General features: G+C 38.3%; 1 long non-coding RNA gene across 1 annotated transcript; it reads right to left on the bottom strand.

The window, feature by feature from the left end:
* Positions 1-9,447: 9,447 nt before the first annotated feature.
* LOC115432496 (uncharacterized) lies at positions 9,448-20,186 on the bottom strand. Its single transcript, XR_003937212.1, has 3 exons — positions 20,052-20,186; positions 13,900-13,906; positions 9,448-9,461 (listed from the first exon to the last, which is right to left on the bottom strand). It is a non-coding gene; the product is annotated as an uncharacterized LOC115432496 (long non-coding RNA).
* Between the last annotated feature and the right edge of the window lie 249 nt (positions 20,187-20,435).

The raw sequence follows: 20,435 nt of genomic DNA on the forward strand, positions 1-20,435 counted from the left end.
GACTAAGTAGGATTACTTTTGTTTTGTTGCATAATCAAAATAAACTAAACTGAAGTAAACAGCAGCAATATGTTACAATATGTGCGATTGGAAAACTTTTTTTTTTTCAATGAATTTAAACATGTCTGAGCTACAAACAGATGCCATGTAGCAGAAGACAATTTTTACTTGATTACCTTTTGACTCACCATCAACGAGTTGTACAGACTGTGTGTTTGAAAACCACTGTATCTGCCAGCTAATGAAACCATCCCATCCACCTACAGACATTAATTTAAAGCCTTGAGCAAAAGTTATCACCTTGAAAAGCGTTTACGTTAACACATTTGATGATTTCTAGGTGTTAACGCTGCCAAAACAGTGTAATAATATGCTTTATATACAATGACTGCACTAAGCAGTTTTACAACTTACTAAATGACAGGTGTAACTTGAAGTGAGAAAGAAAATGAACAGGTATTAGAAATTGTTGATGGAAGAAGTGGATTGGAAATATGACAGCTCTGATATGGATGGTCTCATATTCACCTTTCACTGGGTTCGTCCAGAATAGTCTATGATAGGAGATATCACTGCCAGCTTATGGTAATTCACGAAATTGTTATCGTGTCTACTCAGTGCCACTGACAATTAATTAGTCTTGAGTCTATTTGCCTGACAGACGTGTTGAAGAAGAAAACTGTGTGCTGACACATTAACCTGTTCTTCAACAGTCAGTGTATGAACAGTGAGTGGTTGTCGGCAAGGTTTTCTGTTCTCAGTTTGATGTTTTGTAATGGAGTCTGCTGAACACATTTAATTTTGTTCCATTTATTTAGCAGTCAGAAAGTATCAATGCATGTGTCATTGGGCAATAACTTTATAATTACCTTTCAGTATATTATACATCCAATGGTTGGAGAGGACATGAGACTACTGCGTCTGCTTCTTGCCTGTGTTTCTGTGTGTTTGCACTGTGTGTAACCACAGTTGTTTTCAGACAGGCAGGGGTGTAATAACCAATTACTAATCAGATTCCATCAAACAAAACCTGAGCGTAACGCTGCTGTTCGCCTCCATGGCTTAATGCAGAGGGTTGAAAAAGGGATGCTACTTACCAACACCAGCATGAAAAAAAGAAAGATTATTTAAGGTATGAGGTTGATATAAGGCACCTTTACATTTAGTCTTTTAATATGTGGTCTAGGGCAGTGGTCCCCAACCCCTAGTCCCCGGACCGGTACCGGTCCATGGATCATTTGGTACCGGGTCGCAAAGAAAAAAAAAGTTGTGGTTAATATTAAAGCAATTTTTTCCAATAGTCTTGTGGAGATTTTGTTTTGAAAACCAACCGTTTCCCCTCTTGCCTCACAACCACTAGACTCTGGTGCGCCATTTCATGAATCAGTAGTAACACAAGCTAAAGAAATGAGCCAAAAACAAAATTCACTAGAGAACTTTTTCGGAAAGAAACGAGGAAATCATGAGGCTGCAGAAGGGTCACAGACTGCCTGCAAACAGAAAGCTGCATTTATAAAGAAATATCATGATTCCTGCCTAAGTTACAGGTTCATTGCAACAGGTGACACACAAGCGCCTCCAAAGTGCTCCGGCACATCAATCCATGTTTGAGACAACTTCAAACCTCTTTGCATTCTGGATTAAAGTCAAAACAGAATACGTGGATATCGCCACAAAAGCCCCGAAAGTCCTTCTTCCATTTCCAACCTCATATCTTTGTGTGGCTGGGTTTTGTGCGATGAGTTACCAAGTAGACTGGATCTATGGAACACAAATGGAGTGTCTGTCTCCCATCAGCCCCAGACAAGACCATCTAGTTGCAGGGAAACAAGTCCACGGTTCCACTGGTTCTGCATTAGGGTGAGTTGATATTATGCTGTAGAATCATTGTAATTGTCTGATATACAGTTTAAGTGTTTCAGATCACATGCTCTGAACTGACAAAGTTTTTTGGTATTGGAACCCCCGCACCTCTAACCGGTCTGCGGAAAATTTCATGCATGAAACTGGTCCGTAGTACAAAAAAGGTTGGGGACCACTGGTCTAGGGTTTTCCACCATGATATCAGTTCCTGCAGCTTTACAACATGTTGTCTTAGTGTTTAATGTTCAAATCGAAGGTTAAAGCTTTTGTGTCTCAAATTCTTTCTCATTTTGAAGACCCTTTTCACACTCCTTTTGTCTGTGTCTGAACTTCACAAACTAGAGACTACAAGAGTTTTACCAATATATCGACCAATATTTACTGATGATGGCCAATATCGGTAAGAAGTCATTTCACCAGTGGCAGCTGCCCATATCTATACTCAGTGCCAATGAAAACGCAACACTTGAAGATTTTTATATTTTTTTTAAAATCTGGATTGGATTTTTATTCCATAAACTCTTTGGAATTAATCATAGGCCATTTCTATACAGTAAAAATAAAAAATCACATCCAAATTTGTTGACACAAAATAAGGATAAAGAAAGAAATTCAAGGACCCCCAAAACCAAAAGTCACAAAGCCGTCCCGGAGGTGCTGCAGTTCAATGTAGCGATCCTGCTGTGGCGTGGTCACACGTGCTCGTCCAGGGCGAGGTCTGTCTGCAGTTGAGCCAGTTTCTTCGTGCCACTGTTGCATCCTGACTATGATGGACACATTGCATCCAAAACGACGCGCCACCTGCCGAGCAGAGATTCCGGCCTCCAGGAGCCCCATAGCATGGCATCTTTGGTCACGTGTCAGTCTAGGCATCGCTGAGTTATTGCAAATTATTTTCATGCTTTTCAGCTTGCCTTTATATACAGAACATGACCACTACTTAACTGACCACAATTCCTTAAGTTGAGCAGTTCATTGCTGAGTAAATGAGAAAAACAAGTCTTATGAATGCAGACTTCATTCAAGCGTGACAATAGCTCAACCCGTCTCAGGTTGTTAAGAAATTGTCTGGGATTATCTTATACAGGTGAAACTTCAACATATTGATGCAGCTCAGGAACAATAAAACACATTCAAGTGTTGTGTTTTCATTGGCACTGAGTATATCTGTTGTTATGTTATATTAAATATTTTTTCACATTTGTATGAAGTAAATAAATGAATAAATTTGAAACAGTTAGGATAACTTATTTTTGATAAGTATATAATAAAGATTTTTCTGCATCACAAGGGGCTTCACTTAAAAAGAAAAACAAAATAAGCAATTAGCAATCAGCCAAACTTTTCTTATAAATGTCAGTAGTAACCCAGAGTTTTGCAATCAGTACATCTGTAGTGACTACCCTAGTTCTTCAGACACAGTTTTCAGGGTCTGGCTAGTTCCTGTTTCAGGATAGATACTTCACCTGTAAAAGGGAAGTTGATTGGTTCATTGAATGTAGCACCAGAAAGTGTCATTTTCATGTAGTCTTTAGTAAATAGTAAGCAAAAGCCTTAGTAAAACAAATTAGACTTAAAATACAGGGTGTCCACAAAGTATCTTTACAATAAAAAAACATAAGGTGCCCGCACTTGAAAGCCTTCAGCCCTCAGTCACACCAGGGTTTCCTTATCATTGATTATCTGTTCCTTGGACACCTCATTCACCAGCTATCACTCCCCTGGATTTCTTTCTATGAGGTTATGTTAAAAATATCATGCACTGAACAAAGAAACGGGACAAAAATGATGTGAGGTAAAAGATCACTGATGCCACTGACACCATTGATGAGTCTATGCTACAGCCAACAGGCTGAGAAAGCTGGATGTGCTTCATGCAACTAATGGTGTCCATATAGAGGTGGATTAAATGAGGAAAAAAAAACTCAATATCTGCTTTTCATTTTGTAATAATTTCCACAGATTTGTCTGCTCATTTGCTTTTGTAATAAATTTGTCACCATGCACACCCTTGTACAGCCAAACTTAGGTAACAGGTCGACATCGAAGTACAGGCTTAGATGCATCAAAGCAAAATGTTAAAATCTGGTAATGTGGATCAAACTGAAAAACATTATAGCAGTCTAGCACAATGAATGCTATCCATGTCCAGACTGGTATATACAAGAAATATGTATATGGAAGATTCAGTACCCAAGAAGCAGCACCTGGAACTACAGTCCACTGGGGAAACCTATGGGGAAAGTATGGCTCCTTGGATACTTCATAATGTAACAACCAATACCTACTGGCAGAAGTGTTAGAAGAACTGTTGATTACGTTGAATCAGCCAAATGCAGCCTGTGTTTCATATGAATAGTAAAAGTAGTTGCCAAGCAGTGAAATAATCCCTATCAGTGTTAGCCTGTTATGTATGATACTTGGATTCTATCGCTGTGTGTCGTGTCTTCTTGTTTTATGCACTTTTACAGTATTTGATTAAACTGTTATCTTATTATTTGATCATGTTTTTAGATGTAAAGCACTTTGGTCTGCTTTGTGTTGTTGTAAAGTGCTATATAAATAAACTTTGATTGATTGATTGATTGATTGATTGATTGATTGATTGATTGATTGGATTCCTGTTGCTGCTGCATTCATCAGACTGTTTGGTGATGGAGTACATGTTTCTTCTAAACTGAAGTCTAATTTTAATGTCCTTGGTGGATATGAAACTGTAATAACACTAATGGGCTGTGCTCTTATCTCCATCAGGAAAGATTAGAAATTGAACTTTCAAACTGACAGTCTGGTTTGATGGCCCTGATGGATTTATTGAAAAAGTTTGGTTCACAGAGGAGAATCTGTACCAAAAGTTTAAAGAAAAGAACAACCAGAAGCAGAAGGTAAAGGAAAATATACAGCAAGATTATTACAGCAAAATACACCTGGTGATGCAGATCTCGCTGCTTATTACCTAGCTACTTGACAGTTCAGTTGTTTTCACAGCTAATAGTCCAATAGACTCGGTTTGATTGGGGTTGTAACATTCATCTGGTTCGAGTTTGCGTTCACACTACACTTTGTCAAATGAACCAAACCATTTAAATAACGTTTTATCCTCCTGACCTGTGGTGGTGCGGCATCAAGTATTACTGAAGGAGAAGATGAGACTGTGAACAAGAACCCTCACTCATCTATTGGTTAATGCAGGCAAATTCTGTTTCCGTAGTCTGATTCCTGCATTTGGTTCACTTGAAAGTGGACTGAGATCTACGCTTTTAGGCAGACTAGAGTTTGCTTCTTTGATCTGCATCCGAGGTGGATTATGCATTCACACCTCCCCAAAGGAACGAGACTTTCCAAGCAAACAAGCAAGAGTTCGATTAAACAGGGCTGGTGTGAATGCACCTTTAGTAGCTTTCTCTGTGGAGTTAGTATGTTCTCCTCATGTCTGTGTGGGATGGATGTTGCACATTTTGCATTTTGCACATTCCCGGTTGGAATATTTCAACTTGTTTTGCACCTTACAGTTCAATTTCTGCACATTACAGTTATTATCCAGATTCTACCCAGATCTTTTTATACTTCTAAATTATAGTGTATAGTGTTTGCTCTTATGTTATATTTGTCTTTGCTCATGTTTGCTGTGGTATTATATTGTTATTGAATGTGTGTCATGCTGCTAGAAAGTCAAAGGTAGTGGTTACAGTAGTGTGAAGTGGACCATCTCAATGCCTTTCAACAATTTTCAAGAAAAATCTGTGCGCTAGTCTTTACATTATCTTGCTGATAGACAGACAGACAGACAGACAGACAGGGATGATCACATAGCTTTTTGAGGAGAAGTAAAAATAGCTGATAACATACCTCAAGTGCCTCTGGTATCACCACCAATTTGGTTTGTTAAATCACAAGAGGCTGGTTTTAGAACGTTGCTATACATATATATATATATATATATATATATATATATATATATATATATATATATATATATATATATATATATATACTTTTTTTTTTCTCTATGGGCTGTAGCTCACCTATCATCAGCTGTTTTCTTTGGAAAATCTCTCAATAGTCCATGTTTCCTTTCCTAATTAGAGATTACGGAAACTTTCTAAATGCCAGAACTGCTCCAGAAATCTCTTTACCCTTTCAATAAATCCCTAAAGTACAGCTGTAGAGAATAACTATCACTGTCCTCATTCATATATGAGTCTATAAATTATATCCAGCTATAAAACAGCCTGAAAAGCTGGCAGTTAGAACATGAGTGCAGAGAGTTCAAACTCAAACTCACTATTGACGGAACACACCATCCCATTTCAGAGCATTGATCTGAAAGTTCTCTGCATCCTGTAGACTCGGGCATCGTACGCAGTTGTGAGTTGTAGCTTGTGGTAAATGTTTGTTCTGGACTAGGTTTTATACTGAGATAAGATTGATCCCACAGTGGGGAAATTCAAGAGTATCAGCACCAATAAAAATGCAGGGTGACATAAATATAAAATAAAATATGAAATATCAATATAAAATAGTAATAAATATTTACAAATAGATATTTACAGACCAGAAGAAAAATATACAATGAGAAAAAAAATAACACATGAACCAGAGTGAAAAATAGTTAGTTGAACTGTAGCTCACTGTAGGGATGTGTTACACAGTGGTGCCTGTGTGAGGAATGACCTGCGGAGATGCTTGTTCCTGCCCTGAGGGTGGAAGAGTCTGCTGCTGAAGGAGCTGCTCAGGGCCTCCACAGTGTGGTGCCGGGGACGGGAGGTGAAGTTCATAGTGGATGTCAAAAGGACCAACACCCCTCTGTCCACCACCTCTTTGATGGAGTCCAGTGGACAGTCTAGGGCAGATCTGGCTCTCTTAACCAGTTGGTTGAGTCCTTTCCTGTCCCTGTTCATGGTACCCCCAACCCAGCACACAACAGCCACCACAGTGCCATACAGTATACCGAGTCCAGCCCTGCACACAACAAAAGACCTCAGTCACCTTAGCAGGTAAGGGTGACTGGCTTTTCTTGTACAGTGTTGTCTGTATTGTTGGACCACTCCAGATTAAGGCTCATTTATTCTGTATGTTAAAGATGTAGATGGATACAGACAGAGCATACTGTCCTCTGTATACATTATGTGCATAATTCTGTCCATTCTCCAGGACCTTGCGGATGCATACCCAGATGAAGAATACGGAGCAGTACCACCGGGAACCATGGAAGCAGTGTTGAGATTTAAAGAGAATAATTTCCAGAAAAGGCAGAACTTTTCAAAGAGTGACTGTGTGAGTTAGTGAAAAACTAGCAACATATTTACGACAACTACCCTTCTAAATATAAACATTAGCATTAGGGCTGGGTAAAAAAATCGATTTAATCGATCTTAGATTGATCTCATTTTAATTTTACGTAATCGATTAATAGTGGATGAGATTGATTTTTCAGAGCAGGACTGGGAGTACGCGGAACTGCAGGTGGCTCTGTCTTGCGAACCCCTGGGGAAGACTTAGTCTTGCTGGAGAAAGCTCTGGCGTGGAAAAGACGCGGAGGAAGGGTGGGGAAATCCCCTCCACTAGAGGTCCTCCCGGCCTCAAACTCGAACCCACAGTGTGAAGGAACTGGCCACCCAGAGGTTGTCTGAGGTGAGTTGCAGAAGCCAGTCATTCTTGGAATAATAACTTGGATCCATACTATCACCTATGGCTGAGTATGGAGTTAGAGGAATAGTGAAGTGACAAGGTCCAACCACTACGCTAACCAGCTCCCCAACCATCATGCACGAACTGTGCGCACCCCCCAGCCCCACTCCGCCCAACAATCACGGAGTGCACACCCACCACCCCTACCCCCCAGTGAGTAGAAGCTTCCAGCTAGAGCCCAACCGATATGTGATTTTTGGGGCCGATGCCGATACTGGGGGTTAAAAAAAGCCAATATCCAATATATCGGCTGATATCCAATATTGGCTGATAAATATTGGCCGATATATGAAATAAGAACACTGATCTACACAGGATATAATAATCTTATATTAGATAATTGTGGACAGGTTGGATAAACAGTTGCATAAATCTTTGTTTATCTCACAAATATAATTTACACAACTTTCAAATGCAAACTATGCAATCACAAAAATAATTAGAGCAAAAAATATTACCACACAATTATGTTTTCACTCACAAATTTTGATGTGTCTGCCTCACGGCACTACAACTTCTTATGTGGACTAAGGACTAAACTGAGCATGTGCAGAGGGAATTAGGTGAGTCCTAAGTTGTTCCTGACTGGAGCAATTGCAAGAGTTACAACTGACCCGTGTTACAACTGTCCCCAGTCTCCCCTACACTATTAACACCCAGGCCTGCTGGCAGACTGAAACTGTGGGGGAGACAGGAAGTGCACGGACATGGGTGTGTGTGTGGAGGTGAATACTTCATAAGGGGGGGGGGGGGGGGGGGGGGGGGGGGGGTAGCGGTCTATTCTTGTCATAGCACGTGGTAGCAGTCAGTGACTTTCGCCAGGGTGGGGGGTCAGAGCAAGGGGGGATAAGCTGTCCATCCTACATCCTGGTCTGAGCGCGCGAGCTGGGGGGGGGGGGGGGGGGGGGGTTGGCAGTGTAGCTCCATGATTATGTGATTGTGTGTGATAGCATCATTCTCTGCGCAGGAGTGAAAGTGAAACTAATTCGCTTTAAAGTTCCTCTTACTCTCTGGGCAGCACACACACAGGAGCAGCGAGCGACAGAATCCTGTGCAGCAAAAAAAGTTAATATATCAGCTACATTGGCTACATATTGGCCGATGTTGATTAATTGGTGATACGCTATAATTGGCCCGATTAATCGGTCGGGCTCTACTTCAAGCCATAAAACAGAGTAGAGATGACAAAGAAGTCCGTTCTGAGACACTCTAGAAACATGGGAATGTTTCTAGAGTGTTCATTCCCGTTCATTATTTAAGAGCACATTCAGCAATTTACTGCTGAAATGTCATATTTATTTCCTTTCTAATATCAATATTGATACCAGTATTGATGTGTTGCATGACTGCGGTACTCAAATAATCAGGTTCCAACTCAAAATTACACTTTGGTATCACTAAATTACTCTAAATCAATCAATTAATACTGAATCGAATCAATATTGAATCAAATCAAATCGTGATTAATCGATTCAGAACCTTATGAATCGAAATTGAATCGATTATGGAAACTGGCCATGATACCCAGCCCTAATTAGCATCCACATTAATAATACCTCCTCTGTCATGGCCATGTTCGTTATTAGCAACTTTCTTCTTGTTCTTCTCAAAAAACGTTACTCTTCTTTGTGGTATTTAGCACATTCAGAACATTCAGCCCAACACACATGCAGCCGTTAGTCACATGCCCACAAAGTAAGCATGGGGAAGTGCACAGTCTGGTTGGACAAAAGATCATTCTCTATCTGGTTGACACAAATTTTCCTAAATTCTAGGAGTCATAAATGCTTGCCTTCATGGCTGTGGAGTGGGCATTAAATTCTGTTCTATGTAGTCTTAAAAAGGTCTTAAAAAGACTTAAATCTAACTTGTAGAAACCTGTAGGAACCCTGACTGATTGAGAAATGCTCATTCTGGTGCACTGCACCCATGGAAGTATGAAGACAGTGACACTACACAACGTTTGAAATGGATGTAGCTATGTCCAGTTGCAGAAAAAAATTATTAGACCGCCCTTTGTTTTTTCAATTTCTGGTTCATTTTAATGCCTGGTACAACTACAGGTACATTTGTTTGGACAAATTTAATGATAACAACAAAAATAGTTCATAAGAGTTTAATTTAAGAGCTGATACCTAGCCATTCTCCATGATTTTCTTGATAATAACCAAAATCACCATGGCATTGTACTGCCAAAAACAAAAAAAATGCTTTTAGGCATTCCATGTTTTCTTTTCTGTCGATTTAAGTCACATAATATACACAGGCGTTAGTACTGGATTGTATGTGACGGCTTTTGATGGTCTAATAATTTTTTCCGCAACTGTATGTGCGTTAAGCGAGCATAAATGAGCCTTAATTGTTGAGGTGAACAAGTGCATATCTTAATGTCCAAGCCCTGGATGTTGATGGTTGTGTTCATTTCTACCACCTCTACTGGTAAGTTTGTGTTGATTCTGTGGTTTTACATTTTAATATCCATTCTTTTGTTACTATCTTTCTAAATTCTCACGTTAACCTTTCTAATGCATAAAGAATGTGGCAAAGCTATAGAGAAAAACCCAATTCTACACTTACTGGTTTATTGATGTGTAGATACACAGTCAGAAATGAAACCCTGATGAGCCAGAGCACAGACAATGCACGTCAACAAATCAAAAAGGCATTAAGTCAACGACAAAGGAGATCTGGCCGTGTTTACTGCACCTTTTCTTCAGATTTGACCTCTGTAATTTAATTAGAGCAAAGACAATGCATGTTATTCAGCCTTCCTTGTAATTACAGGAGCTTATGATCCTGGAGGGTTTCCAGAAAGCGAACATGTCTGGTTATACGGCTGTGAATAGAGCGGTCAATAACTCATCAACAATGACAAACAGACACAGGCAGTCAAGTGTGAACAGGAACACAGCTGTACATCCTTCCATGACGACACGCACCTTACCTAACAATATAATTACTGTCACTGGCACAAAGTTAAATAAAAGCCTGCACAAATGTGAATATGTCCAATCTTCAACCACACACACAGACAATAGCTGTATATACACAAACCAGTGGACAGGAGCAAGATATGAAATTGCAGAAATGAGCAAATGTTTGACAGTACATAACAGCCAAGCCAAAACAATCAGCAGCCACATGATCCGTCTGATCGAGCTGATCTGCAAGGAGTTTACAGAAAAAAAGGAGTCCACATACTGCCAAATGCGTCACTGCAAAAGGTCTCAAAAACAATCTACACCTTTTCCAAGTGATTAATTTAGCAGACTCAAGATCAATTTAATACAAAGAGAGAGGCTTCATTTGCATTTGTTTGATGTAAAAGAGAGGTAAAAATTCTCCACTTTTTCAGCTCATTTGTCAGTCATTCACACCTCTAGCAGGGTCATTACTGTAATGCCCTTTAAAGTTTCACTGCCGTACTTGAGTATTTATAAGGTTGAATGTGTTAAGACCTTGTAAAGTGATTTCAGTGTGATGTCAAGTGCAGCTGCAGAAGGGCACTTGGTGAACACACACCTCTGAGGCCAACTGTCCACTCGTTTGCTCACATTACAATACCATTAAACCACAAACAAACAAAATTTAGGATCTGTGTTTTCCCCTTGTGTCAGACAGTTAGCCTGGGATAGCGTTCAGTGTTAAATAGGTGAGAAACCCCTCCAACCTTCACTCATTTTAATGGACCTACTCCAAAATGTAATGGTTCTCTGCTTGGCCTCTGCAAAACCTTTTCAACAAGTTCAAGAAAAATCAATGTGGTAGTTTTTTATACAATGTTGCTGACAGACAGACCCAGAATGATCACATGACTTTCTTAGCAGAAGTAAAAACAACTGATAACTACTGGAAAGCTGCCAAGAGCTTAGATACTCAAAAAGGCACAAACCTCTTACAAGCTGTTGATGAAATACTGAGCAATGTAGAGATAAAACTCAATTTTTTTTAGTTTGTTCAAAGGAAATATGCAGTAAGTAACTACTAGATAAAGTAAAAAGAGTAAAATTCCTTTCCACAGGTGCATCAAGAAAACATCCAGGATATGTCTACCATTTCTTCTCTATCTACATGTTTTCTGTCTCATAGTGCCAGTTCAGGGCCAGTGGCCTGTTGCCCTTGGGGAGATCGGGCCATAGGGTAGGTGGGAAAGGAGTACAAACGCAGTCACTGCACCCATGCATCACCGTGTTTTGGATACCTAAGCCAATGGTGAACTTGATCAACATCATTATGTTTGGACACTTGGACCAATGGTTGTATTATTCATATTCTTTCTTAAGAACTTAGACTTCCTGGTGTTAGTCAGTCAACTGCTGCATCTTGTTGTACATACTTGACTCCTTGTCGCAAGTAAAGTCTTCTGATTCCAGAATCCAGTGACTCTGTCTTGATTCTTAGATGCCATCTCAGAATTTTTCTATCAATCATATTATTCAATACGCAAAACCTACAAGAATTATTCAAAATATTAGACAGCTACTAACACAGTCTGTGACAATCATCTTCATGAACATACATGGTTCACATTCATAAACAATAGTTGTACACAAACATGTTTCCATAACAATGTAACATGGGAACACCAGCTGTGTTTCCACAAAAAGCACAGAAAAATAGCTGGAAAGTTTCTGAATATGTTCTGATGTAGTAAACACTGAACTCACAGATCACAACTCCATTATAACCCCTTAGAAGGAATAGTTGGAACAGTACGGAAAAAGCAAATAAAACAAGAATATAATAACAATACTATATACTTTGACTTGTATACTGCCCAGCCAAAGAAGTTCCACATGCAATATTTCATTGGACTGCTTTTAGATTCAATTCAGGACACATTTATGGTGACATCATTCATGCCACACAGTGCTTTTGCAATGTTAAAATAAATGTCGCAACTTTTACTGTCATCCATATTCACATTTATTTTGGGCCAAAATCTTGTACTGATAATGGCAGAGTCAGACCACTGTGTAAAGTCTTTTCCATCACATTCTAAAGTTTGTCAGTGGGGTTCATGTCTGGAGTTTGTGGTGGCCAATGTGTGATGTTTAAACCACTCTTTCACAACTTGAGCTTGATGAATCCCAGCATTGTCCAATCTTTATGCTCTCTATCAAACTGATGGTTATTTAAGAAGTGAGAAGCTACTCACTGCATCAGTTTAGGTTAAAGAACTTGTTGCAGCTGAAACATATTAATCACATTTTTTTTGTTTTAGCCAAGCTGTGTGTAACACTTGCTTAGATTAGCTAGGTTATATTTAGGACTAAGTTCGTGAGGAGTGTTATTTAAAAATGCAAAAATTGAACAGCTGGCAGACTTATTACAATTTGTACAGAAAGTACAGTAATAGAACAAATTCACAATGTGAAGAGCTCTTTAAAATAAAAATTAAAAATAAAAATAAACCCCAAAAAATAAGATTGTGTTCAGTTCTTTTAAGTTGTCTTTGTGTGCTCTGTGTGGTTTAGATAATCTTTTTTTAGTGTTAGTCAAATAATGTCTTATCTGGCTCCTTGGCTTGAACCGATAGGTCTGTAGATCTTTTCCAGAAGACCAGGCAGCTAGCCACCCTGCTTTGGAATCTTCAGAAAGTTCTCACTGGGTCTGGCTCACCATCACTTTTCCAAGATCAGATCCAGGACCTCTAAAAAACCAGTCTGCACATAAAGCACAGAACAATGAACAAAACAGTTCTAAAATAATTTCGTATACCATGAGATCTCATCAAATATCCAAAATCTATTGAACCTTGTTGTTTAACATTGTTTTAGGTCCTGTTGACTCAAAGTGCAAAGCTTACAGCACTATACATCAGTCCAATATTTATTTACCCATTTTTAAAGTATTTTAAGTCAAATTATGAATCAAATTACTCAATGTTTAACTTAAATCATTTTTAACCATACTTTAGTTATGAATTAACCCATAAACAAAATCACAAAGGGCATGACCACTTAAAACAGAAGCACATTTAAATAAAAATACATATTTGCATTAGAGGTCGACCGATTATCGGCTGGGCCGATTATCACTGGCGCCGATATTTGGGAATTTGACGTATATCGGTATCGGCCTTTTTTTAATCCGACGGGCCGATATTAAGAGATCAATTTAAAACTGGGTTATTTCGGCTCAGATGCAGCCGCGCCTCTCTCTCTCTCTCTCTCTCTCTCTCTCTCTCTCTCTCTCCTGCACTATCCACTCTGCGCCCTCTGATTGGTTGAGGCTGACGCTGTCCTCACACACACAGACTGGGACTGGCTTGGGATGGGACTGTATTCTACATACATTTTCTCCATTACTAATCCACAGTGTGCAGAGCGTTTAGAGCCAGACTGATGAACTAATGTTCTGGTAAAAGCTCATCAGACTTCACCTCAGCATGCTTCCCTAAAACAAGTGAACTGAGTTTTTTAGGCGCTCTCTCTTAATCACAAACACATGCTTTTCTGTCACAGACTGTTTCCATCTCCATATTATCAGCAGTCTAATTCACACACATGTCAGGAGGTAATCTGAGTTAGCAGAGCTGCCGCTAATGTTTACTCTGCTCTGACGTTCTTCTGAAACATTAGTAGTAGTTGTGAGATGTAGAGCACAGGGATGTTTAGTACAGTTTCAGAAGAGTTTTCTGCGTTTACCTTTGACACATGTGTTTTCTCTCCGGAGCTTCTCACACGAGAAAACTTCACCTCTCCGCGGTGTGTACTCCTTCCGCGTTGGATTTCGACGCGGAAGGAGTACCCCCCCCCCACGTCAAATAGTGCCGCTATGGGGCTCTGTCCACATGCGTCGATTTCTGACTATTTGGGGTGAGACTGTGTTGGTATGTAATGTAATAGTGTGTGTTTGCGTTAAAGTCACATGAAGAACTCTACAACTCACAACTACTAATGTTGCTGTGAGCTTTCTAGTCCTATGATCTGAAAATTAAAGTGAAGATGAGAGAGAGTAAAATTCAGAAGTGATTTATCTGAACATGATGGAACATTTTAAATCCTGTGTGTGCTCATTAAAGCCCTAAAGGCTGTTTGTGTTCTGTCAGGAGTTTAACTGCACTCATAGCAACTATTATACTTTTTTATGTAGCTTTTGTCATATTAATCATTAATAATGTAGCAACATAGTTTTGAATGACAGGGTCCCTGCTACTGCATGGTAAAATATAAAATTCAATAATGAAATCAACTTAAGGCTTCCCAAATGCTGTAATAAATGAAGCATGATGAGTTGAGCAGATGTTAGCATGTGGCCCAAGAGTTTACAAGAGTCTCCCTGTATTTTTGTTGTGTTTGAACTTAATACAAAGATAAGTCATTATAGTTATATTTAAATGTTACTTTATTTACTGTGGAAAAATTTAAGGGAGCTATTTATTTAAGCTTTTATTCAACTTTATAAGAGACGCTTCTGAGTCTAGGAAATCCATGCACTTCTGGAGCTATTATTTTCTATTTATTTGATTAAATAACCATGCTTTAGGCATTTAAACGAAGTTCAGTGTTTGCATTATTCAAAATTTTTCACGCCAATTTTTACACTGTTACTGCAAATGAATATCGGCTCCAAATATCGGTTATCGGCCTCCTCTAACTACTAATAATCCGTATCGGACCTGAAAAACCCATATCGGTCTATCTCTAATTTGCATATTTATAAAGCATATGTAAAGATACCCCAATAACACATAATGAACTAACACATTTTTGCACAATAAAATACACATTTGCATATTTATGGAACATATGTAAAAATGCTCTCATAACAACATAATGAATTAACACATATTAGTGCTCTTATTCAACACTCCGACTGGTTTTAACCTCTCAACTCAACATACAATGCACACGTGCTTTAGCCACCATGTGCGCGGACAGTAACTAGCATGCTGCTAGCTTAAAATATAATTTTCACTCACTGCAGTTTTCAGAAAAACAAATACACTCCACTCAGTCTGAAAGCGTGCAACACGCTATAAAGGCTCTGAAAGGTAAGTAACCTTAAATTAGAAATTGGTAAAAGTGCATTTTACAACTTTTTATGGTTCGTTTTGTTGTTCAGATACCTTTTCCTTGCTCTTCGTGTCTATTTACCGCGTTTAGCTCAGGCACAGGACGTGACTACATGATGCATTAAAAGGGACTCGGAAAATGGTGGTGCATTCGTGGGGCGTTGGAAATAATTGGATTAGGCGATTAATTATCAGTAACCATGTTTTGTATGGGTTACATGTGTATGTCATTATGAGGAGTTTGAATACAACATATATCATTTATTTTTTCTGGGCAAATTAATTTCTGTTGTAAAAATATATTGATTCCTCACATTACATATATGTTTTAACACCAGTTCATTGCTTTGCTTTTTAATCAGCTTTCAGATAATTGTTGAAGACTCCTAAATACCACCTTTTCAGATGGTTAATGAGATTTGCCGAATTAACATAATTAGTTATAGGGACTCCTCTTGAAATGGGTCAAAAACTTGACCTTTAAACTTGAGGGAAATAATGATTTGACATTCTATCATCACAATTATCAATATTGACCATTACAACAATATTTATCATGATAATGTTTTTGGGATATGTTGTCCAGCTTTAACTCACATTGTATTTATTATTGTTTAAACCAGGGTTGTCGAACTCTGGTCCTCGAGGGCCGGTATCCTACATGTTTTAGATATTTCCCTTGTCCATCACACCTGAAAGCCATTACATCATTATCAGGCTTCTGCAGAGCTGAATGATGAGCTGATCATTAATTGAACCAGGTGTGCTGGAAGAGGGAAATACCTAAAACCTGCAGAATAGCGGCCCTCGAGGACTGGAGTTTGACACCTGTGGTTTAAACCAAATCATGATCTTTTCCTAACCATAACCATAGCAAAGTTGCAAGTTCAACCATGAAAAATTGTATTTCCTTGGGAAGAAAACAAGACCCAGTTAAAGCAAATGTACCACCGGAGGAATTATACTACAGTTGAAAATGAAGCAGGATAAAGTATCTTTTCTACGATTATTCCTTATTTTTCATCATCAGGGTTAGTAGAGGATGCAAAGCTTAACAAGATGAATACTCCATGAATCGAAATTAACCTTTCTCAATCAACCTTTACTTGCCAGTCACCTTTTGCGTGAGCACTTGTCCGTATCGCACTCCCATTAATAGATCACTGTCATTGATTAGTCTATTGACACCATAACAAAGTGTCCACCATGTGGGTCTTAAGAAGGTGTATCCACTGTAATTTAATTGCCACAATCTAATGATGAATAGATTTCAATTAACATTCAACCGTTTAGGCAATTAGTTGACCTTTTTACCCACAGCAACTACCAGTGAACTCTGGAAATAACTGTTCGCAGCTACTTGAAAACTTACTCTAACAACATTTCCACCATCTGAACTGATAACATGTTGATCACAGTGAGAAAGCAACATAATTGAACACTGAATTTATTTATTCCAGGCTAAATAAAGGCAGCTGCTGCCTGAGTAAGGTGATAATTACACAATTTGGTGATAAAGGTTATATGATTTTATAAGAGCAGAGGCACTGTGTGCTTTAAACAACACAAAACATATATTTATGTGTGTAGTGCTGTCATTCTACACTTATTACATCCAGGTTTTTAGTTAAAGCACTTAAAACACAGCATTTCTTTCTTCTTGTTCATGTATTTCCTTATGTATTTATTTATTAACTACCCTGCAGTATGACAACAACTATCATATTCCTTTATTCTTTTTGTCCTTAATATCTGCACACCCATATGGCTAGAAAATGTGTTCCTATTATTTGAATGATGAAAAATATGAGGTTGAGACAATACATTTTTTTCAACAAAGAACAAGTACAGATGTTATTTGTTTCATCTGGGGGTATAATGTAGATTTCTTCCTATCGTTTCCCTCCTGACGGTTTCTTTGGAAATTTAACAGGTTTTACTGAATGATGTACTGTGTGCCACAGATGTGAAACAAAAAAACCAAAAAAACCAAAAAAACAAAAACACTATTGCTGCTGCTGAGATTGATGTGAAAGATAATGCTCCAAGAAATTGCACAAAAAGTTATTCAGTAATGAAAAGGCAAATATGATCAACAGGGAACAATTCAGTTGAGATGAAGTTGTAAATATCAAAAATGCACATGCATTAGCGTATAACATGTATTATCAGGTCAAGCAGAGATTTCAGTATGTGTTAAATGCAAAACTGTGGAGGCCTTCAGTATTAAAGTTATTGAGGATCCAATCCTTCTCAAGTGCTATAAGTGAACAGATGTAACCATCAAAATAAAATTTAATGTGGACATTATTACCTCCGCCAAGGTGGTTATGTTTTTGCCGGCGTTGGTTTGTCTGTCTGTCTGTCTGTCTGTCTGTCTGTCTGTCTGTCTGTGTGCAAGATAACTCAAAAAGTTGTGGATGGATTTGGATGATAATTTCAGGAAATGTTGATACTGGCACAAGGAACAAATTATTAAATTCTGGTGGTGATCGGGGGGGGGGGGGGGGGGGGCACTGATCTGCCTTGGCAGAGGTCTGCTCTCTCCGAGTGCTTTTCTAGTTCTGGTCTGTTATTGAAAAGCACTATCAGTAGATAAACACTATAATGTTGATGTAAAGGTTCAGACAGCTTGAGTCCAGCTTAAGTCCTTATTTTGACGAAATTTGTATTACAGTTAATGATAAGAGAAATTTTTTGATTGTTTTGACTCTTGTCATCTTCTGCTCATATGATGTTTGTCAATTTAAACCATAAAGACCCAGCAGTTCTTTTATGTCAGTTCCCAAACGACATTTTCTCTATATTTAACCTTTCTTAAGTGATATATCACCATTTAATTACAATATTATCCTCTATATTTTCTATTTTATCATTGTAAATAATCTATTTTCGTATATTTAATGTATTGATCATGTAGATGTTCATAAAAGCTCAGATTAAAGTTTAGGGTTATTATATCCAAAACAGACAAAACTGAAGAAAACGTGACTTTTTCAGTAAAATATAACACTAACTGAACATAACCCAAGTGTCTCCATCCACTGTCGTTGATCCAACTCCATGGGTTTTATTGGTGAATCAATGTAGTAGAAGATGACGAAGTTTCCACATTCACCACAGAGCCTGTGAATGTCCAAATGGGTCATATCTGATGACAATGGAAACATGACAAACTGCATTTTACACCAATCATTTACATGTGTTGATGGATCGTGGATCAACAGGTATTAAACAGTTTAAATCAGTAGATGGTTTTGGTCGGTGATGGATGTTTCGGTCTTTATGGGTTAAAAGATCTCTTTTTTTTTTTTTTTTTTTTTTTTTAATTAGAGTTTCTGGTAAAACTGTTTAAGTATCACACTGTGAAAATACATTAACAGAAAGACTATAAACCAGAAAGTCACAGAGATGATGTCGTCATAACTCTCCATGACCTGTTCACAGTCACTGAAGATTTCTGAAGATGGCAATGTGTATCACGTGCAATAGGAGACACAGTCCATTCAGCTGTTTAACCTAAATATAGTACTTTATCTTTTTCACAGACTGCTACTTTCTTAGCTACTAACATTACCATCAGGTTGACAAATACCCTGTGTGTAAATGGTGACACAGTTGAAATGGGAATTTAGAAAATATCTTGACATTGAAACTGCCGATGATGTTTTTTTCCAAAGTTATATCCCATGGGACACAGTTGAGAAATGTTGACTTAATTTCAAAGTAAAAACACTGCCATTATATGTAGCTGGAAGTTTCAGAAATATATGATCACCTGGGTTGTGTTTCTAGTCATGTGTATAATCCCACAGAACAATTGGATTCACATCACAGTGCAGTGAAAGCCAAGGAAAATGTAATTCTGATTAGCAGTGTGATGGTGGTGGGCAGGTCTGACAAGTGTTGCGTGCTGGTAGCCCAACTGTTTTATGCTTTTATATGAGCATCAGTTGACCCAAGGCCCATGAGCTGCTCAAAGACTTGTTGTTGTGGGATGGTAAAGTCACACTTTAAAATGTTTGGGCATGGACAATATCTATCCCTTTAGAAAAGAAAACTGGTGGAAAACTTTTTGCATGTAATAATAATAATAATAATAATAATAATAATGGATTGGATTTATATAGCGCTTTTCTAGACACCCAAAGCGCTTTACATTATTGACCCATTATTCATTCCCTCTCACATTCTCTCTCTGGTGGTGGTAAACTACATCTGTAGCCACAGCTGCCCTGGGACAGGCTGACAGAAGCAGGAGGTAGGAGGAATGCTGCTGCTACTGCCAGGTCTGTGTTTCCAAGCTTGCATATTCCATTGTCATCTGACAATTACTTATCTGGCAATGTCACATGGTACAAACAGTGAGCCTGTTTACAAGCACACCTATACTCTGATTAGTGTCCGATTTCTGGAGTTGTCAAATAATTCAAGTGATCATATAAATAGTACAATCTGATGTGCTTTATCAGATTACCACACCTGGATTTCTCGCCAATACTCTAATGTCTTCCTGCATGTATACAGGTTAATCTGATTTATTTCGTTCTTTTACATCTGCACATGTATAAACACAATTAAAATCATAGAAAATAGAAGTTATGTAGTCACACATGAGCGGAAGAAAGTAACAGGAAGTTTAAGTCTACCATCACTGTAGCACCCTCATAGATTCACGTAGGCACGAGTAGAGTTAAAAAAAACAGGGTTTATTCTTCTTCTTGGAACCCGTGAGAACTGCTCACGACAGAAAAACACAACAAAAACATCTTTTAATACATGTTCTTGCTCTTTGTGTTACACAAATAAATAAATCACAGATGTTAATTACGTGAAATAAAAACATTAAAAACTACACAAA

Source organism: Sphaeramia orbicularis, chromosome 14 (genome assembly GCF_902148855.1).
Source record: "Sphaeramia orbicularis chromosome 14, fSphaOr1.1, whole genome shotgun sequence".
In the NCBI taxonomy this organism is placed as follows: Eukaryota; Metazoa; Chordata; class Actinopteri; order Kurtiformes; family Apogonidae; genus Sphaeramia; species Sphaeramia orbicularis.